The sequence below is a fragment of the Octodon degus genome, unplaced genomic scaffold (assembly GCF_000260255.1).
Source record: "Octodon degus isolate 3935 unplaced genomic scaffold, OctDeg1.0 scaffold00010, whole genome shotgun sequence".
Taxonomy (NCBI): Eukaryota; Metazoa; Chordata; class Mammalia; order Rodentia; family Octodontidae; genus Octodon; species Octodon degus.
The window spans coordinates 21,950,256-21,972,432 of record NW_004524586.1 but is presented as its reverse complement, the minus strand read 5'-3'; the positions used below and the strand labels follow the sequence as shown (position 1 = coordinate 21,972,432).

General features: G+C 47.9%; 1 protein-coding gene across 19 annotated transcripts in view; it reads left to right on the top strand.

The window, feature by feature from the left end:
- Nucleotides 1–22,177, top strand: part of Tacc2 (transforming acidic coiled-coil containing protein 2) — a 247,871-nt gene that overhangs the window by 118,572 nt on the left and 107,122 nt on the right. For 2 of the 19 annotated variants that reach the window (XM_023708957.1, XM_023708955.1), the window contains exon 1: nt 3,266–3,467. The exons of the other annotated variants lie outside the window; for them this stretch is intronic. The gene's annotated coding sequence lies outside the window, so the exon portion shown is untranslated. Of the gene's footprint in view, nt 1–3,265; nt 3,468–22,177 lie in introns of those variants that run through there. 19 annotated transcript variants of the gene reach the window in all.

The following is a 22,177-nucleotide window of genomic DNA, read 5'->3' as shown; positions in this document are numbered from 1 at the left end:
AAAAAAAAAAAAAAAAAAAAAAAAAAATTCCCTTCCAGGCCTTGCTGTCTATTGATTCAAACAGAAATATTAATGTATGTAAAGATGTTGCTTGATATTGGCTTTGAAATAACCTAGGTAGAGGGATACAAAGGGAGCAGGCATACAGATAAAACTGAGCTATGATTTAATTTTAGGGCTGGGTAACATCTGTAGGGTTCATTATCACTTAAGTTTTTTTAAGTCTGTAAAATAGATGCCTGCTCTATTGCTGTGCTGCCTTTGTCCCCTCTAGGGTCTCAGTTTTGTTTTTGTTTTATATTTTAGGGAAGGGTCTACAGGGTGTTAAGGGTCTTCCTACTAGATTGAACTCGTAGTGATCCACCTGTTTACAGCCCCCAAGAGCTGGGATTACAGGCGCATGCCACCACGCCCAGTCTCTAGGGTCTCAGTTTGGATTCTAGGATTACAACAGCAGAAGTTCTGTATAAATTGGTGTTCATTTTTCTCTTTCTTCTCTTTAATGAGCCTCTGCCCCAATAAAATCTTTTGTGAAATCTGAAGAAATGACATCTAGAAGTTGACCAGCTCTGGCTGCAGGTGCTGTGGGAGCCTCCAAGACAGCCTTTGAAATAATTCAGAAACCCCGGAACTCTTGAGAAGATAGCACAACACCTATCTCATGAGGGTGTTGCTGAAAGCATTCATGCAGGCTGTGTTGCTGCAGAGGCCATAGCCATTTCAGAGACCCAAGAAATCCTTAGGACAGTAAAGCTTCAGCCGTGGATGTGCCTTCCAAGACATTCTCGCATCCAGTGGTTTAGTCTTCAGCAGGTGCAGAAGCAAGTACTTGCTGTCTTGTTTTCTGAATTATGTTGTTGCCTGGACTTGGAGCAGAGGACCCAGAGCTTCAAGTTTATTTAGGCAACATTCCTGGGTCTACCTGGACCAGGGCTGTGTGGGTTGGCAGGGCTTCTGGCGTGGATGTATCTCTGTCATGAGGCAAGGTTTGAATCTTAAACACTTATAATATTGGGGACCCTTGAATTCATCTTCAAATGGGGAGCAAAAATAAATAGCTTTTAAATATTCTTCAGTATGGCTTTGGGGGCAGCAGCCCCAGACCACAGATCTTTCTCAGCTTGGGTCCACTTTAGAGAGGCACTAGGTCAGATTTCCTCAGACAGAGGATTTCTTCTGTGATGAATGAATGGTCCAAAACTCCAGAGACATCTGTAAACTTCAAGATGTTTCCTTAAAATCCTTTAGAAAGAAGATTAAATCACAGTAATAACCAGATTCCTACTATGCAAGTTTCCTTTTGCTGCTGTAATAAATTACCACTAATTAGTGGTTTATGACAGTAATAATTTTCTGATAGCTCTGTAGGTAAGCTCTCTAACATGTATCTCATTTGGTTAATTTCAAGGCTCAAGCTGGTCTTTGTTTTTTTTTTTTTAGAAGCTCTAGGAAAAAGCTCATCTCCTTGCCTTTCCAGCTCACATTCTTGGTCTGCCCACATTTCTTGGCTCAGGGCTTCATTCTGTTTAATTCAGCATCTTCAAATCTCTCAAGTCTGCTTCCACTGCCATACCCCTCCACCTTCTCAGGACTTGATGATCACGTTGGTCTCATCTGGGATAATCTACGGTCAGATGTTTAGCAAGTTTAATTCCATGCAGAACCTTAATTCTCCTTCATCTTGTTCACTTAGCCACATTCACAGACTCCCAGGACTAAGATGTGGGCATCCTCTGGGCCTTCATTCTGTGAACACTTACCTACCTAAAGGTGTCAGAGCACAGTAGTAGCTTCCTAGGTCATGAAAGTCACGCAGTTGTCAACTAGAGGAGTGTTTCCCATCAAAGGGGTGCACTTCAAGTTCGCTTTAGCCTTTTGTCTACTCAGAGTGCTCAGGCTTACAAAGTGGCAGATGGCCATATTCTTACCATAAATGGGTGTGACTTGGGAGCAGGGTACAAGAACACCAAAGACCAGGCATTCCAGGCCTCATTTCAATAGCTGACAGTATACACTTAAATATAGTAGCCTATTTGGGTCTCATTTGTTGCATGTGTGAAACGTACACTATAGTACCAACAAATTTGTGATAAGCATATGCACAAGGACTCATTTAAATTGCTCTCAGAAATTTCCTTTAGAAGTACAACATATCTATTGCTCATAGATCTGTCTATCCCTTGTGCAAGTAACTTCCAAGAATTCTACGGGGAATCCTTAGTTGGGGCCCTCAATCTTCAGACATCTGTTTCTTTAGACTTTTGTAGAACCAGGGATTGAACTCAGGACCTTGCGCTTGCCAGGGAAGCACTTATTCCACTGAGCCATCTCCCCAGCCCGACATCTGTTTCTTTAAGAGAAGGAAAGGAAGTATTGAGTCACTCGTAAGCTTCTTGCCCTTTGGTCCCCTGAGTACATAAAATATAGCAATGCTTTCCTTGATACTAAACATAGGAAGCCTGGCATCCACATATAGGGACAGGCTCTTCTGAGCTGGGCGCCAGCTGCAGAAATTTCCACGGAAAAGGGGATCTACAACTGTGGGCAGGTAAGCACCATGTGATTCTGGGTGTGCGGTGAAAGTTAATGAAGGAGTTAATTTCTGGCTCGATAATGGAGAGAAAACCACCCAAGCTCATAAGCCAATAGAAACAGAGGAGCTCCTCAGAAATATGGCAGCGGGAAGTGATCTGGATTTTGCTTCTCCTGCTGCAGGGGCTGCCACAGCCAAAGAGATTGCGGGCCAAAGTTGGGCGATAAGAAGCTGAGGCTAAATAAGCACTCTTAGGCAGATGAAGAAAGAAGGGCCAGAATTTTGTGCCGGGACTAAACCAGGCACCACCTGGCCCTCCCTGCTCTGAGTCAGCCCGGGTCTCAGGCAGGCAATCCCCCCCGCGGAGGAAGTGTGGACCGCAGAGCGGTGCCTCCCAGGCTGTAGCTACTCGGTCTTCTCGGTCATTTCACACGCCGATGCCTTCCCCGTATTGCCATCCACTGCGCGGAAAGCGCGGTGGAAAATGTCAGAACAGTAACAGGTTGTCGGGATCCCCAACTCCTGGAAGAAGCGTGCAGGGCCCTCGGGAGCGGCGGCCGGAGAGCCGGTGCGCTTCCGAGCGCCTGAGCGCCGCGGTCGGCCCCGCGCATTCCTGCTCGGGGAGGAGAGCGCGGCGGGCGCCCGGGCGAGCAGCTGGCTGCGCCGGCCCGGCTCGGAGCGCCCAGAGCTGGGGGAGGAGCCTGGCCCGGCCGCCGCGCTCTCCCAGCCATTGGCCATTTGTGCTGCAACTTTCCCGAGTCCTTCGGGAGCCGAGCAGTCGCCCCAGGAAAGTGCGTCCCCGGGCCCGACCCGGGCGAGGAGACTCTGCGCCGCGCCGCCGCCAGTCTCACAAAGCCCTGCGGCCCTGGGGCTCTCGGAAGCGCGTCCCGGAGGACCGGAGGCTCCGCGAGGGCCGTGCCGGCTCGCCCCGCGGGTAAGTGCGCCGCGGCCGCGGAGAGGCGGGGAGGAGCCCTGCGGTTCCCGACCCCGCCGCCAGACAAAGGCGCCACAAGTGGGAGCGCAGCTCATTTCAGTTTTCCTCAACAGAGACTGCGAAAGGGCGGAAAAGCGGCCGCATTACGCGTCTGTGTCCCCTGCTGGCAGAGGCCGTGTGCGCGGGGCGTCCGCCCCCGCGACTGTAGCTCGGGTGGATGGGCGAGGTGTCGCCCGCGGCTGGAGCCTGGGCTGGGATCCCCGCCCCCGGGCGGCCTCGCGCCTTCCTTCCTGGGCTCCCCCGACCTCGTTCGGTACCCCCGGGTCTTGTGGGAGCATCTTTGGTGACCAGAGCCGCGCCTGGATTAGCCGCAGAATTCTGCACCCGAATCCGCCCCGGAGTTTGGGACTTTTAAATTCTCCAGCAGTTACGTCAGCGGGGCCGAGCGCTCTTCGGGGTTCCGTGCAACACGTGACCCGGCCAAGCTTCTCCTCGGCGTCCTGGGCTCCGGCCGCGGCCCCGCCGCCGCTCTGGGTTGACGAGTCGGGCGGCTGCAGAAGCAAGGGATTCGCTGCGCAGGCTCACGGCGCTGTCTGCCGTGCAGTTCTTGCAACCTTGCTACCTTAAAATGGCTTAATCGTCGTTACCATTATTGTTGCTACTTTCCGGCTTTGTCAGATACCTGAAGTAAGCCTGAGTAGATGTGTGGAGGGGAAAGAGAAAGAGCCTATGAAAAGAGGAGGCAGGAGAAGGGGCCCTTGGTGTCAGGCGGACACTGTATAGTGTGTGCACCTGTGACTGTCCTAGTTCTTTCTGTTCCAGCGCAGGGAAAATGAAGGAAGCTAGGGCAGCCTCCTGTCCGTTTTGTGCCAGGGAACGTGTACTTCTGTTATCAGGCAGCGAACTCATACCATTCCCATATCTCTGATTATATCGGGGCCACATTTCAAAACTCGTTTCTGTTCTCTTTGGGAATGTCTGGCCGAAGGTCTGATCTGAGGCTGGGTTTCATCCGTGATTTTCATCCATTCAGATCCAAATGTAGATTCCAGAGTTGAATCTTTACCAGTGCTTTTAGAGTGGAGAGTTGGTGGACCTTGGAAGAAGAGTTTTGTTGTGAATTACAGGCCAGTGAGCCGGTGACCTCCCGGGGTGCCAGGCTGATCCCCGGCCAAGTGGCAGGGCCTCTGGAGAATGCAGTGCTTGTACTGGGCCAGCGAATGGAAGGGCATGGATTCCCACGGGGCTCCTTTCCACAGGGCTCCTTCCCACAGGCCCTCTTCTGCCCTGGGCATTTTCCTCCAGAGCTGGAACAGGAAATAGGCCAGTGGCCGCCCTGCTCTTGTGGACTCTGAAGCCAGGTCAGGCCCTGGAGCCTCCTCCTTGATTCCTGCATCATCACTGGTTCCTTATGAAAAGCTATGGCCTGACCTCAGGAGTATCACCCATGCTGTGGCCTGCTTCGTGGTACAATCATTTACACATTACTGGTGCTGGAAGCCTGCGGGTCAGATGCCCTCCTCTATGAGGCCTGGATAGAAAGAAGCAGCCTTCTGTCCCTTTGTTCACCTCTTCCCTTTGTCTCTCTAGTGCTTGAGCATTTAGAATATTTCAGCTGGAGGGAAATGTCGTGGTCTCATTTTACAGATATGAAAAGAGAGCCAGAGCCTAGCACAGGTGAGACATTGGGTTCAATACCCAGTTCTGCAAAAAACAACAAAAACCAGACCCCAAATAAGAGCAAAAACAGCCCAACAAAATAAAACTTAAATCATAGAAAAAAGAAATATCTAGAGTCTTGGCCAAGGTCACATTTCAAGGTGGGATTCCAAATATTCAGGACCCAGATGCCTGTCTTGGAGTTTTGTCTTAAACCTCACAGGAAGCATCTTTCGTTGGTTTTATTTAGCTTCGTGCCAGGGTTATTTGTTTGTCGCTTCTATGGAGACAGACACTTCTTGAGGGAGGAGGACCTAGCTGGTTCATGGTATCACTTCACCAGCGTGACATGGGGCCTGGGGAAGTAGTTGGTGGTTGAATTGGGTAAGGCATAGCCCCTGCCTTCAAAGCAACTGTGTGTGTGTGAGAGAGAGATTTGAGCATATACATACGGGTACACTGTGGTGAGGCTAATGCCTCAGGAGGGGTTGTTGAATGGATGAGGACATTTCTCCTTGTGCCAGTGACTAGGGAGTGCATTACAGGCATCTAGTGGGTGTGAGAGCCATCGTGCCCGGGAGGGACCCTTCTGCACCACCAGGAATTTCCTGTGCCACAATATAAATAGCATTGTGTGTCTAGGATTCTGGAAAGGTCTGAGGAATTGGGAGAAAAATTTCTACTTCAAAGGATGAAGGAAGGGGTTTCTGTGCTTGGGAGGCTTCAGGCACAGGTCTGGATGAGGCCAAGCAGAGAACGAGGACTTGGTGGAGACTGCCTGTGTCTATTCTGGGATGTGGTTCTGTGATGGGCAGCTGAGTTAGAGAGACATATTGTAGGCAGTCAGACAGGCCCAGGCCCTCAGAAGGAGCCAGCATGGAAGCCAGATACCTTGCAACTAAAGGAGACAGGCACTCTCTCCGTGGGTCAGACCTCAAGACAAAGGATCAAGCAGATGCTTACCTCCCTGAAGATAAACATCCAGGATTGATAGTCACCTCAAGGAAGCCAGGTAGTCACTAATCCAACCCCTTCTGATAAGCCCCTGTTCTATATTCCTGCCCCACTTGCTACATGACTCGCTTCCCTGTTTGCTCCCCAATGTAAGCAATTTTACCTGAGCAATTGTGCTTGTCGTCGTATTGGTTGACCACAGTTTTGTCCCACCTCATGTGTGAATTCCCATGTTTTCCACCTTAGACATGGCTCATCTCATGGTTTTGCTCTATAAAAACCCCTGGAAAAGGCAGAGTCCTGGGCATCCCACTCAGGTCCCCTTCTGTCCCTCTCTGACAGAAGCTTTCTTTCCTCCAATAAATACATTCTGCTCTTACCCCCGGTTGTTCTAAAATTGATTCTTCGGTTTTAAGAGAACACGAACTCAGCCAGGTAGGTACCTTTCAGGTCTGGAGTTTCATTCCCCTATCAGTTCCACAGCCAAGAGCTAGCAGTCCTTGAGTTACTGTGGTCTGTGTCTGGCTGGTCCCTGCACCTTTGCAGAGGCAAACAGGAAGTAGTTTGGGAAGCTGATACTAGCTAGAGTCATTGACTGGCAAGAGGAGCCAATCAACCTAGGCAAGAGGGCTTCGGGGCTGGGTCTCCTGGTCTGCCCGGCGGTAACTGTGGTCCTAGATTTGTCTTCATGGCTGCATCTTTTGTGCCTCTCCCCCATTGAGGTCACAGTCTGGGATTTATAACCTCACTAATCATTTCCACAGCAACTCCCCATGATGACAAAACATCCTAGAGATGATGAAATCACTTGAGAGAAATGGCAGACATGAGAACAAAGACCTGGGAGAGAGAAATTTGCAAGGCAGTGCCTCGGAAAATAGAGCGGTGGGCAACTGAAATTCCCCAGGGAGCAGGGACCACCGAATGTAATGGAGATTTCATTTCAGACATGTTAAAAGCTCCATCTCCCTTCCCTCCCTCCCTGTTCTACTGTGTTATAGAGTTTCAGCCTGTTATTTCACCAGTGTAGTCAGCCCTGCCTGATGGGAGAAATTCTCAAGATTGAGTTCCCCTGGGGTGGGGAGGGGCTGTGCCCGCCCCTTACCAGCTGTGTGACCTTGAACAAGTCCTGAACCATCTCTGAGTCACTTCTTAATGTTCAGGCTATTTTTCCTGCTCCCACTGGCTTCCAGAAAGGGAGAGGCCAGTAAAATGATGTTCGTGATAATACTTGGTAAACTGGAAAGTGCTGTGCGAATCAGAAGTCCGTTATGTTCATATTTTTATAAATAAAGTCATTTAGTGAAGCCATACACTTTCTTTTCTTTCTTTTTTTGGCAGAACTGGGGATTGAACTCAGGCCCTTGTGCTTGCCAGACAAGCTCTTATTGTACCGAGCTATCTCCCCAGCCCCCAGGTCTAGACTTTCTAATACCTCCTGTAGCCTGTTTGTGTTCTTATTATGGTTCAATGCAAAGGAGGGGACAAGTGCTTGTGACTGCAGTTCTCCTTTGTCTAGAACTCCTTCCAGGTCCTGCTGCCACCGAGCTGGTCAGTTGGTTCCCACTTGGTTCATTCTCCCGTGTTTTGCCAGTCTCCTAGTTGTTCATTTATACTTTCCCTAGAAATCAAATAAAACTAAAGAATATGGAGGTCAGGTCAGGTCTGCTCATGGAGCAAATACAGGGGGGATCAAGAAAGCAGGTGCTCCTTTGGCTCTTCCTTCTGGCCATTCGTGGTCCATGAACCTTGTGGTTGTGTCTGTACTTGGACCTCGCTGGCCAGGCCTTAGCCCAGTGCTTGCATCATTTAGTCTAGCACTGCTGGCCAGCATTCTTGCATTTGAGCCCCTTGAGGCGCGAGGATTGGCTTCATATCCTGACTGTTCTGCCGGGGGGGAGACACATTCCACGTTGAGAAGGAATGGTAGGAAGTTACTCTGAGGAGCATCCTTTCCCGTCCTTCTCTTATTCCCAGGAGACTTTCTTTTTCCTGTCTTTTTGAAATAGGGTTTCACTATGCAGTTCAGGCTGACTCTGAACTCACACTATAGCCCAGGCTAGCCTCCAACTTACTGCAATCCTTCTGCCTCAGCCTCCTGAGTGCAGGGATTACAGGGGTGCACTGCCACACCCTACTCCCTTTCCTCTTATTCATTGGCTTCTTGCTGTCCAGCTCCTTCTTTGCCACAACAGAAAAAGGGCAGATGTTACCTGTTGAACCTCCGCTGAACCGCCTGTAGCCCAGCCGGTTCCCTGGCCCTGGAATCTGTGTTTTAGGCTCCTTCTATGGCTTCTGGGTTGTCCTGTGGTCAGCCGTGTGCCGGGGTCTCTTGAGGAGATGCTTCCTCGTTGCTGTCTGCATCCTTGGTGCACAGTGTGCGGGGTTCTCTTGAGGAGATGCTTCCTTGTTGCTGTCTGCATCCTCGGTGCCCGGGACTGTGCTCGACTTTGCTTCTGGGTCGAGGTCTCAGCATCACTGCACCGTGGGGAGAGCGGATGGAGGTCATTTAACTGCTTGTGCAGCTTGGGAATTAGGGAAAATCTATGACCTTGGTAATATACTGATCTATGTATAATCTATGTGAAATTTTGCCTTTTCTGTGTTTAAAAAGAAAAATCTTCCAAGACAACACCTTGTTACTTGTCTGTTTGCAGCTTGGAGAACTTCAAGGATGGCTTTGGTTCTGGCTGGAATTAAGTTGTTGACCAGACAGCTCTGGGAACGGCAGCTACTTTTCACATATCTGCATAGTGTTGACTGAATGCCTGCTGTTTATTATGCATCCTTTTTTAAGAAAAATATTTTTATTGAGAAACAAATAGCAATGAGACAGTTTCACAACCGATTACTAGTACATTTTCAATAATTGATACATTGCATATTGTTGTCTTAGTGGTTATTCATTGTACAAGATACAGACCTGATATCCTGTCCCAAACACTATTAGAACAAACCTCTCTATTCATTGAATTAAGAGAATGGAGCTCTATATCTATCCTAACTATTTTGAGTGTACAGATACAAAATGGTCATTCATTTGTATCCCCCTTTTTTGGTTAGTTTTGTCAGAGAAGGGCATTCCATTGTCATTTAAATATTGTAGGTGCATGAATTCAGCAAAATATCCAAATATAGTCCAATAGTCCATAATAGTAGTGGGTTTTCCATAAGACTGTCAATGTCCAAAGTTGTTGACTTCAGCATTTTACCGCTTATCATATTAATATGGCTTTACTTTTTATACTTCATTTTCATACTTTTCTGCTGGATGGTTAAGACCAAGAAAGAGTAAGACCTATATAACAAGAAATGTAACTTTTGTATCTGATAAGGTCAGTCAGATCCCCTCAGGATTTAACCTGAAACCCTGTACCTCTGTTTGTAGATCCTTTGTCAGTGTCAGCCATATGGATGAGTCATGGCCATTTCTTGACCAATTTGCTCTCTGTGAAAGCTTGAAAGAATGTTTTCTCTCCATGTGACTCTGCACACTCTACCTCATCGATCACTTTCCTCTGTGGCCCAAAATCTCCTTAATCAGAAAATTTGGGACACAATTGAGTTACAGGATGTTACAGTACAGGTTCTCCTATTTCCTGAGTCCTCACTGACCTTGAAAGGCTAGGGCCAAAATGTTGGCTGTCTTTGTAGCCCTTCTTTTTCTTTAATGTTTGGTTTGCAAACTTTTAAGTTGTTCGCCCTCTAGAAGAGAAGCTTAATGATATTATTACCCTATAACATAAGCAGTTGAGCTTAACCTCACTATCTGTCTGAATATCAAACTTCTTAGACATAACATGGAACAGGTATTTTCCATCAAGTATTGATATGTTAAGCTTTGAGTCCTTCCAAAATATGAAGAAAAAATATTAAAAATATTTTTAAAAAAGAATAAGTGTTTACATACTTTTACACAGAAATTTAGAAATCTAACAATATATAGCCTTGTAGCAGGACAGTCCTGTGACATTTTTTTGTCTCATGTTTTCATTTTTTACCCTTTTTTTTTTTCTTTTTAAACAAACGTTTACTTGAGAGACAGTCTGGCCATAATTGGTATGTCATGATATTACGCATCCTTCCCCTTCCTCCTCTTATTGCAGGGACACTCTTCCCTCCTCCCCTTGGGCTTCTTAGGGTAAGATGTTTCTATGGTTTGACACATCTTCTGCTCACTTGTATCTCTTATAACAAGTGTTGGTGTAATGCCTTTTATCCCTCATTGTATGGCCCAGAAACTGAGAATTAGAGTTAGATGAATTTACCAGGAAGGAAGTAAGAGAGCTAGGCTGAGGCCGAGATCTGCGTCCTGAGTCTGTGATCTGTGTTCCGTGCTTGCCGTCCCTGCCCACCTCTGCCCATGGGCTCCTTGGTTTGATTTCTGTGCCCAGGGCTCCAGGGCAGGCAGTGTGCCTGTGGATTTGAAGTAAAAGGTGGCATCTCAGCTAAGATCTTGACCTGAATGGCTGGCCCGTTCAGCCCTTGGTGTCCCTTAGCTTTGTGCTGCTTGATCAGGATCACAGATCTGTTGTCGCTCACCTGAATATGTGATTTTGTCTGTCACCGGGGCAGGTTTATTTTTTCATCTCTTGAGAACAGTGGTTGAGGGTTCCCTGCCTCATCCGCCTAGAAGAGCTTCCTGTCCTCTGTGCTTGTCATAAAACTCAGTCCTGATGGTGTGGGAACAATAGCAGTCTGAATTAGAGTTGGACCAAGATGAGTTCTGCCTGCTGCAAGCTGTCCTTCTTTGGCGAGTCCAGGGGCTGTGCCTCTGGCAGCACAGGGTTTCAGAAGATCTCTAAATCTTTGGGCTGGAAGAGACCCTAGAGACCAAACAAGCCAAACCCGCATTTGCTGGAGGAGGTGCCTGGAGCCCTGGGAGGAGGAGGGTTTTCTTGTGGTCAGTGCCATTGCCAGGGCCCTGGCCGGCTGCCCGAACCCTTCCTTGGGGAGGCACCACCACATGCCTGCTGTGCACCTCACTGTCAGTGCACTGTAGATCACTGGAGAGATACTGTTCTGGGGCCGTCAGGTCCTGTCAGCCTGAGATCCGGGGTCAGAGCAGCCAGGATGGAGCTCAGCCCAGTGTGGGGTAGGGGGATGTCTGAGTCCATTTCCTGTTGCTAATATTACAGTACCAAAAAAAAATTATAATGCCATAGCTGGGTAAATGTGGTGGATTGTCAACTGTGGCCAACTTGTAACACCCAGCTGAACTGAAGTAGCGTGGTGCTGGGTAAGGGAGGCCCACCTGAGAATTGTTGCCAGCAGCATAAATGAAGAAGAGGGACTGTTGGGGAACTGCTGGTTCTCTTGGAGGAGCTTGTCATGCTGGCTTTCCTGATGAATATAGCTGTTTTCATCATCGAAGGAGCTTGTTGTCACTGAGTATGACTGTGGTTCACTTTGCGGGAGCTCTGGTCCTTACTTTGAACATGGCTTCCTGGCTCCAGTTCAGATCCCTCAGCCTGCTGGCGAAGATCCTTCATCCTGTTGGCACAGACTGTCTAGTTTCCACCGCTGACCTTTGGGCCTTCCCAGTACAAATCTGTGAAACAGACTTGCATGGCCCGTTGTCGTGGGCTCTAGGCCTCCAGCTGGATTCATACAGGACATTGCCATGGGACCCAGGCCCTCAGCTGGATTCTTTGAGTCTTTAGTGTGAGGACAGATTGCCTGCACTCTTTCAAACTTGGCTGTTTGGGTGAAGTTTTTATAGAATAATCCTGTAAAGTGTGTCCTGTATTGTATTATTCCCTTTGCAAGCCCCAAACTACAGTAGAAAGTTACAAGGAAGAGGTTTATTTTGACCTGTAGTTCTTATCCACGGTCGAGAGGCTGCATCTGGTGGTGACCTCCTTGCTGGCTGAGTCCTCAAGCATCGACATCGTGTGTTGACAGAGAGGGCTCGTGTGAGAGACAGACTGGCTTTTCTATCAGACCAGTCTCAAAATGCTCAGTTAATCCATAAACTGAATGAGTTGATCGATCTATGCATGATGGCAGTGTAATAATTACCTCTTATAGATAGTACTTCTTAAGAACTCATAGGGCTGGTGAGATGGCTCAGTGGTCTAAAGCACCCACTTAGAACAAGCTAAGCTTAAGCAAAGCACAGGGACCGCGGTTCAATCCCCCAGCACCACATGCCAGCCAGCCCCGCCCCCTGGTGGGCTGAGCTGGCCACACACACACTAAATAAATAAATAAATAAATTTAAAAACAAAACAAAACAAAAAAAAACCAAATGGCAATAAGAACTCCTAGTGGGGATTGACTTGCAATGTAAGTTCTAGAGGAGACAAATTCTACTCAAGCCATAGCATAGAGACTCTTTTCTCTTGAAGGAGTGCTGTCATGTCACCTTGCTCATGTTGCTGACAGAGCCCCCACTGTCCCTGGCACATGCTAAGGGCTGATTGGTTCCCTTCACTTGCTACCACCTGTATTTTTTTTTTTTTCTTAATATTGGGGGTGGAACCCAGCACCTTCATACTGAACTAATTCCTCAGTCCCAACCCTTTTTCAATTTTGTATTTTGAGGTGGGCTCTGCTAAGTTTCCCAGGTGCAGTTTGGATTTGTGATTTTCCTGTTGTGGCTCCCAGTATGGGAGCTAGGACACCTGCTAGGATTGCAGGTGTCTTTGTTTTCTTCTTGGTGGTGGGGTTGAACCTAGGACCTCATACAAGCATTCTACTATTGCGCTACCCTCTCAGCCCCCTTTTTTTTAAAAAAAAAACTTTGAGATAGCATCTGCCTTGAGTTTGTGATCCTGCTATGTTAGCTTCCTATGCAGCTGGTGCTCTAGGTGTGCACCACCACGCCCTGCTCCGATGCGCTCTTCACCCATACCCCACCGGCTCAGTGAAGGAGCAGTTTGCACACCTGCAGATGCACAGCCAGGTGGGGGGCACGTGCATGTCAGAAGACATGTTTAGGACTTTATGTTTGCAACAGCACCCTGCGTGTTCGTGGGGATGACGATTTGTTCTCTGGAGAGCTTCCGGCTTCTGAGGCAGCTGGCTGAAGGAGCATTCCGCAGCTGGTCGTATGAATTCTTTCACTCCCTTTCCGGGCAGAGCCAGCCATTACCTCCTGACAGATGGGAAGCTGAGGCTATGAGCAAGCTTGGCCTTGCTGGAGGGTGTTCGGCTCAGGCAGTCTTGGCCTCTGTCACCTGCCATCTTACAAGGCAGAGTGAAAGTGCCCTTTTATTTCTTCATGTACAAAGGCCAGTACTGAGGCCCAGGGTTTCTCAGAAGTATTTATAAGGATTGATGACCTTAAAGAAATTGACTACAAAATAGAAAAAGCCCAACTCATAATTGAAATGGGCAAGTATTTAATTGAAGGTGTTTGTAAAATGTTGGATTGTATCCCTTTCCTTGGCTTCCTGGAGCTATACTTCATTCATTCATTACTGCATTCATTCTCTCAGGCATTCATTCCTGTAAAGCTTTACCTGTCTGCCTCTGGGCTGGGGACTCTGCAGGGAAGGTAGAGGCCACAAGTTGCCTGCTGCCTCTGCCTCCTCTTCCTGTCCCCCCCACCCCGCCCAGAACTCCAGTGCTCCCCTGAGCCTCTCCTGTCCTGTGCAATGGGCTCTAGGGAGGACCATAGTGCACTTTTCCCAGGAGAACACCCCGTGGAGACACCATGGGCTCCCAAAGGACAGTGTCGGTGGTGGAAGGCTGGGTTCTTGCCAGGAGCTTCTTAATTCTTGAATCCCAGTCTCCTGTAAAATAACTTGTCTTCACGGAGATCCTGGAGAGTTGCAAAAGACACCATGTGACAAAGTGCTAAGTAATGTACAAATGTAAGGACTATTTTTTTTTTTTTAACAGAAGCAAAAATCTTTTCAGTTGCTGGATTTTCTAAGTTGTTGGACTTTCTGATCTAGGACTGGAAAATATGTTTCTGTCCTCCTGACGTGGCTCCAGGATCACTTGCATGGGTTGCTTTCCCTGTACACCTGTGGGAGGCATTTTCCTGTTCTCTACCTCGAGCCAGGCCTGGAACCTCTTGTGGATTTCCTGGTTCCCATGCCCTTAGACGTGGGTCCAAACCCTGATGCTGTTTTCACCCCCTCCAGGGGGAGGGACTGCATGGGAAGGCATGGGGAGTGAGTTGCACAGGCCTGGAAAAAATTAGCACTCAACACCGATAGCTATTTTTATGATTACTGTTATGATTAATGCTTTCGTTATAATTATTAAAATTTTTTGCCTGGGGATTGAATCCAGGGCCCTGTGCGTGCTAGGCAAATGCTGCCACAGAACTCCACCCCAATTGATGATTGAAAATTGTTCCAATATTATCAGCAGTAAAACCAGGCTGCTTAGTCCTTCGTCGAGTTCCTTGACTCTCAGGGTCTGTTCCTGGGAAGGTTGACCGTTCTGGTCTTAGGGGTCTTGTCCACCTGGCCGTGTACCTGTATCTGGCCTCCTGGATGCCAGGGCACACTTGTCCCACTTCATGTGCTCCATCTAGAGGTGACTTGTTTTCCACTGTGATGAAAATGGGCACAGTGTGGCTTTCACACATGGTGAACATACCTGCAGGGGTGGAGCAGAGCTGGGGGCTTTCTGCGCCGCACCGCAGGAGAAGGCTTCAGACCAGAATGCCCAGTGGAGCCTCGAAAGGGCGAGGCATGTGTGTGCCCATGAGTTGCGTGTGCCCATGCTCTGGCCTCAGCCTTCACAAGCTGGGTCACGCTCTGCTCAGAATCTGCCAACAGTGCACGAGGCTTTGAGGTCTCATGAGTTCCTTTTGTTGATTTATGACAGGCTTTCAAAAAAAGAGAGCCAGCATATGTGAGCCACGTGGGTCTCTCTGTCAGTGTGACAGTGTGAGCTACGCTGGCTTTCCAGGGTGTGGGGCTGTGTGATCACTGTAAGACTTCTCCATTAGCTGGGGGTGGTGGGTGACACACACGTGTAGTCTCAGGGAGTCAGGAGGCTGGGGCAAAACTATTTCAATGAGAGTTTCAAGGGCAGGCTGGGCAATATAGTGAAATCTGGACTAAAATAAAATAGAAAAACAAGCAAACAAAAAACTAGGTATTCCTTGGCTTGTAATAAGAAAAGGAAAAGAAGCAGGAAGCATCTCAAAGTCAGGGCATTCATCTATGTTCTTCGTTGGAGTTATGTAAATTTATTTAAATTGGACATAGTTTTCCTTTGAAGATAAGGAAGTCATCATTTCTCATTAAAGATAAATAAATGATGATTTAGGAGGTCTGTGGCGCTGTGTGTGAGGCTTGCAGTTAATAACATGGCTTTCCAACCCGCTAGATGTTCAGTTCAACTCAAATTACTCCCACAACCTCTCCATCCATCCCTCGTGGATGTCGCAAAACTCTCAAGACTAAGCTCCTCCTCTGCAGGAGCCTTAGTGCTGCAGGGTGTTCCCTGCCCGGGAACTTCTCCAGGCTCTCGCTGGGGTTCCTTCACCTGGGTTGCCACTGCCCCAGTTTTTCTCTGGGGTGCAGAAGCATTATGCTGCTTTGTTAACGGTCCTCGGGTGCTTGCCCTCTCCCCAAGACCTAGATTCCCGGCCTGGCCTTCTGAGGTTCTGAGGCCTAGTCTGGCTGGCCCTGGCCTGGCTGTCCAGCTGCAGGTCCCACGGCTACTCCAGTGCTGCTCTAGCCGCAGGCCACATTGTCCTCCAGGGCCAGCCTGAGCTCCAGAGGCTCTGGGGTGTGGTCGCAAGTGTGCGGGTCTTTGCACGGAAGGTCGTTTGCTACTGAACACAGTACCAGTTTTCTGTATTAAGAATTTCACAAAGGACAATCATATTCGCTTTGGCTAGGTTACCTAGTTGTTGACATTTTTTCATACACTAGGTCGTTCATTTATTCTCTGTTTATGTGTGTGTTATGTACCCATTGTTGTTACTCTTTCTGAGTCTTTTGAGAACCAATTGCAGACATGAAGCTGCCCCCTTCAAAAACAAAACATAAATATTCCATGACACCCATGTGCATTTCCCCAAACAAGGGTACCCTCAGGCACAGCACAACACAATAACCATCCAGTTGGGCAGTGTGTATTAGTCCTCAGCATTCCTTCAAGTCACCAACACCGTCCCTTTTCCCATAGATGCAGATGGTCTCAAGTCACATGCAGCAACCCATGTCCCTCTGCAGGCTGTCTTTCAATCTGAGAGGTTCTTGGGCTGGGGAGATAGCTCAGAGGCTTAAGTGCCTGTCTGGCAAGCTCAAGGTCCAGAGTTCAATCCCCAGTACCAAAAAAGAAAAAAAAAATCTGAGAGGTTATTCAGCCTCCCCTAACTTTTCATGACCTCTAAAGAGGACAGCACTTTTTAGTCTGGAAGAAGCCCCATAACCGGTATCCCTGTGAGTTCCTCTTGATGTCCTTGCCATCCATGTTGGGCATGGACTCTATGGCAGTGATGCTGCGCCGTCCTGGTGGCGGGATGGTGTCCTGGTCACCATCCGGTCAGGATCCCCCCCACGAAGTTATTTCGCTTTTGCTGGAAGGTGCTCCGGACCACAGTACTGTCTGATTTCTTTATCTTTCCACCCCGTTGCTCTGACATCCTTTCTTGGCTCCACCGTGAAAGTTATTCTTACACGGAGACTTTTGTTTTCATCATTATTCCTACATATTCTACTTGGCACTGTACTGTGAGGAGTTGCTTTTTCTTCTCCATTTATTCATTGATCATGTCTTTGTTTATATTTAATGGGCTCATAAAATAATAATGCAATGGGTCAAAAATCCATCACTGTATTATTATATTTATTTTTAGATAGGGTCTCACTATGTAGTTCAGGCTGGCCTTGTGCTCACATTTGTAGCCCCTAGGCTGATCTAGAACTCACAGCAATCCTCCTGTCTCAACCTCCTGAGTCTTAGGATTACAGGCGTGTGCCACCACACCAGTTCTGGTGCTAGCACAGTGTGCCTGGGGTTCTAGGGCCTGCATGGCATGCCTGGTGGTCCAAGGCCGACATGGTGTGGGGCTGGGGATCGAACTCAGGTCCTTGTGCTTGCCAGGTACATGCTTATGTCTCTGATCTATCTTCCTAGCCCCAATCACTGTATTATTCTTATTAATGTTTTTGAGATCTGAATACTTCCAGATTTGGCCAGTTGCAACCAGGAGAAAGAGCCCGGAAATAACTGTGTATATAGTATACACGCGTGTATGTGCACACACGCTCCTCTCTGTCTACTCTGTGTTTATCTGTACCTCCCATCAGAGCCAGTTCCTTCAGCTGGTTACTTTTTGTGCATGGAAATCCTTCTCTGCCCCTGAGAACTGGTTCCTGTTATCTTTAGGATGGTTGTTATGGTTGTTTTGGCTATCTCTCCCTGCAGGTAGTGTTTTCCTGAAGACCCTGGTCTTCTCTCTGGCACTGCTGCCCCTGCCTCTTCCTTGACCCTCATCTTCCCAGAGGGAAAGGAAGTAGAGCCTAGTGGCTTTCCATCCAAACCATCAGGCGGGGAGGGAGGAGAAACTTGTTTTGTTTGTGGTTCTGGGAATGGAACCCAGGACCTTCTGCATGCTGGACGAACTTTGCTCCACAGCTACACCGTCAGCCTGAGAAACTTCTTCCTGGAAGCTCTTTGCACAAATAGCCCACAGGAGCTCTTCGTGTGCTCCAGGTATTCACAGAACCTTCCTACATTGCACTGACCTTGAAGAATCCTGTGTTTTTACGGCAGTTTGTTTCTCTGCTACCACCTGGTATAGTCTGAGGTTTGTGTCCCCTACCAATTCATTTTTTTTAAAAAATTTTATTTATTCATTTATTTATTTATTTATTCTGTGTGTGTGTGGCCAGCTCAGCCCACCAGGGGGCGGGTGGGCTGGCATGTGGTGCTGGGGGATCGAACCACGGTCCCTGTGCTTTGCTTAGCTTAGCTTGTTGTACATAGGTGCTTTAGACCATCTCACCAGCCCTCCCCTACCAATTCATATGTTGAAACCCTACCCCCAAGATGACAGTAGAGGAGGTGAGAGAGCTTTACAACATGTTTGAGCAGGGGGTGGAACTAGCGGTAACTGATCAATGTCATATAAAAGGAGCCTGAAAAAAGCTCTTTAGCCTTCTCCATCATGTGAACACTACTGAGTCCAAAGCTGGCCCTTACACGACCCAGATCTGCTGGCTCCCCAATCTTAGACCTCTCAGCTTCCAGAGAAGTAAATGGCTGTTGTGTGTAACCCACGCAGTGTCTGGGATTTTGCCCTAGCATCCCTGGGCACGGACTGAGAGTGGGCTGAGTCTCCCCTCTTCACAGTCTTCCCTCAGCCCTTGAGCCTGCCTTGCTTGCCATTGTCCTGTCAGTCCCGGAGAGTACAGTCCTGTGCAATTCATTCTGGCACCCGCGTGCTCGCTAGGATAGCATTGTGTGTGCAGCCCTGAAGGTGCTGCCTTCTAGACTGGAACTCACATGTCTTCCTCCCTGCACTGGAGGCCTCTCTGCCTGGGTTTCTGAAGCGATTACTCATGGCTCGGTGCAGAAGCACTTGTTGATACAAGCTTCCCTCCCTGACATTCCAGTGGCAAATCAACCCTTGCTGGCCCAACCATGTTTGCAGTGGGCTGGCCTGACAGCTGGAGGCGGCAGCTGGTGGTTGAAATCTCCAACTGATATTTTTTCCTTCAGAATAAATAATGTCAGTCACTCTAGCCCTGCGCCATAATAAATTCTAATAGAATTTAGAAGCTTTTTATAGCCTCTGACAGTTGGTCTGAGAAGATCTGCTTTTGAAGAGTCCCTCTGTTTTCCCCAGAAGTCAGCTCTCTCCCATCCTTAGGCATTTTTTTTTTTTTTTTTTTTTTTGTGGAACCAGGGATTGCACTCAGGCCCTTGCGCTTGGCAGGGAAGCGCTTATTCTACTGAGCCATCTCCCCAGCCCAAAATCATACTTCCTCTCCCACCCCCCTTCCAGTACCAGGGATCTAACTCAGAACCTTGCACTTGTCAGATAGGCGCATAAGCTGCTGAGCTATATCCCTGGTCCCTGAGCTATATCCCTGGCCCCAGGCATCTGAAACATAATGAGAGCACTAGAAAATAAGACACAAGGGCTGGTGAGATGGCTCAGTGGTCTAAAGCACCTACTTAGAACAAGCTCAGCAAAGCATAGGGACCACGGTTCAATCCCCCAGCACCACATGCCAGCCAGCCCCGCCCCCTGGTGGACTGAGCTGCCCCTCCACACACATAAATAAATAAATAAAAATTTAAAAAAAAATAAAAAAAAAAAAAAAGAAAAGAAGACACAAAAGCCCCAGAGCTGATGGCTCAGTGTGAATTCAGCATATTTAAATGTTATATATACTTCCTTACCGATTCTCTTTGACTCAACTTCTTGTATATTTAATAAACATGCATGTGTATTTTTAAATTTTGTTTGGGAAGCTGATAGACCTTTATTCAGGACTTGTTAGCTCTGATGGACACACGCTTAGTCGGCAGTACAGCAGCAGCAGATGTGGAAGGCATAGGTAGTGAGGAGGAGGAGGAGGAGAAGGAGAGTGGTAAGCGCAGTGCACAGCTGACAGCCTGAGCCCGAGGGACAGGGCTGAGTCAGAGTCCTCGGTGATCCTGTAGCTTGGCGCCTTCGCTTTTAGGAGTGGAAAAGCTACAGTTCAGAAAAATCACCTGGCTGAGATCCCGAGGCGGGGCGCGGCTGGAATCCAGCCCCTTTGACTTCATGGTCAAGTGTTTTTCAGTCCGCAGCATTCTTCTTCACTTATATCACAGTGGTTGGGCTGCCAGTCAAATGTCATTGAAAAACTAATTATGTGTAAGAGTCCCCATTCAAAAAAATAAGGGAAGTTAAGGGAAGTATCCAATATGCTTTGAAAAATAATTCCATCGCATAGAGTATGTTGGCAGGGACTTGTCTTCTAAAAACTTCTCTGTTGGGACCTTCATTTCTCCCTGCACTGCCTAGTAAATGAGGTGTGCGTATGTTCCTGCCTCGGACTGAGACCGGCGGCGGACCCAGTGATTCTGGGACAACATCAATACAGACATAAATACAGCCTTATATTGGTTGTCTCTACCGTGTGAGGCTTTCACTGAATTGAAGCTGGTCTTGATCCTTAAACTTTTCCTTAAATAGGCTTTCTTACTTAGAGTGATTATAAAGGGAGTATGTACCCAGGATAAAACTGGGAAACAAGATTCCACGAGAAAGGAAAACACTAACTGTTTTACTACTGAAAGAGTTCCCTTGAACACTTTTGTCTATTTCTGGCGTTGCTTGTTGGCGCCCTCCATCTGTTGCTTGCTTTCTGTGTCTGCGTATTTATAGAAACATATGCTGGTGTATACAGACATAAAATCTGAGCATGTTGCCAATAGTTTTATCCCATTTCCGGCTAATAATGAAAATGTTTACATCTAGATGCATGAAGCATTACCTTCTTTTTTGAAAACTGTTGCAGAGGAGCCTGCTGTTTGGCTGTGTCATATGTGGCTAGCTGTCCCCTACTGTTGGGCATTCTGGTTGCCCCCGTCCTTAACATCTCCTTAAAATAAACTCCTGAAAGTACAGAGCTGTGTCAGAAGAGGTAGTCTTCTCTGCCTTTCAAATTGTGTTGCCAAAATTCCTGAGTTATCTTTCCACTCTGACTTTCTGATGTCGGAAAGTTAATTTTGTCCGAGTTCAGAATTCTCCATCTTGTGATCCACCAAAGACATCCAGAGTCTCTGTCGTCCCCCCGCCTCCAGGCTGGCCTTTCCCTTCACTTGTCCTTGCAGCAATGTCTGACTGCTTGGGTATAGCCACAGGGCTCCAGATCTGATCCTGTGGGGCTGAGTGTGGGGTGGGCACCATGGTGAATCAGCTGAGGTGTGTGGGCCCCAGTCTGTGCTAGTTCAGTCCTATTTAGGGTCCAGTTTTGGGAAGTTACCCTGGACACCCCCATTTTCATTCATCTTGATGCCAAGCCACAGTGCTATATGGCTGAATATTTGATAGAAGCTTTGGGCTTATCCTTTAGCCTAGGACCAAGTCCAGTTCCTCCACCTGGTCTGCAATCTGGCTTCTGTCCACCCTTCCTCTCTGTGGTCCTCCCTTCTTTATCTACAGTCTAATTATGCCGACCTTTTGATGTTCTTCAGCAATGCCCCACTCCTTTCCCATCACGGCTTTGAAATGCACTGTGGCTCCCAGTGATGAGGAATGTGACTTCTAGAGTCAGGCTTGGCTTTGTGTCCTTATTCTGCCACTTAGCACTGCACTGTGCTTCTCTGTACCTTAGTTAATAAGTGAGGACAACAGCTCCCATTCCATGGGACTGTTTGGGGACCAAATATGACAATGTATATACAAGTATGCCTAGAAGCTGTCCCTTCTAGGCCTCAGTAAGGGACAGACCTGCCCAGCTAACCTCTGTTTACTCACCACCCACAAGGAAGTTTGCTTTGACCCTGACTCTGGGTCAGAAACTCCTTGTGAATAGTGTCATGGCTGTCTTAGCAGTTATTACCATTGTTGCCAGATAAATAAGCCTCTAAAAAACTATCTGCCTTTTGCCTGAGACTGCAGGCTCCGTGGGGACCTACCTCTCTCTTGTTCATAACATAGAGCAACTATTCAGCAGATGCAGAGGCTCAAGGAGTGAAGAGCCTGGTCTCATTGCTTATGGCTACAAGCAGAATTGCCATCACACCAGAAAGAAAAGTGTGATGTGTCTCGGGGCTTCCAGAAACTGCCTGCCACTGGACATTGTCCAGGATTTTTTTTTTTTTTTTCAACTAGTGAAAGACCTGCACAGTCTTTAAAGTTCTAACTGGTGGGATATTGACACTTTTAAAAATACTGTTAGTAGGCCGGGAGATGGCTCAGTGGAATAAGCACTTCCCTGGCAAGTGCAAGGGCCTGAGTTCAATCCCCGGTTCCGCAAACAAACAGACAAACAAACAAACATAAAAATACCATTAAAAAAAAAAAATACCATTAGATATGGGCTGGTGAGATGGCTCAGTGGTCTAAGGCACCTACTTAGAACAAGCTGAGCTAAGCAAAACACAGAGACCGCGGTTCAAACCCCCAGCACCACATGCCAGCCAGCCCCGCCCCCTGGTGGGCTGAGCTGGCC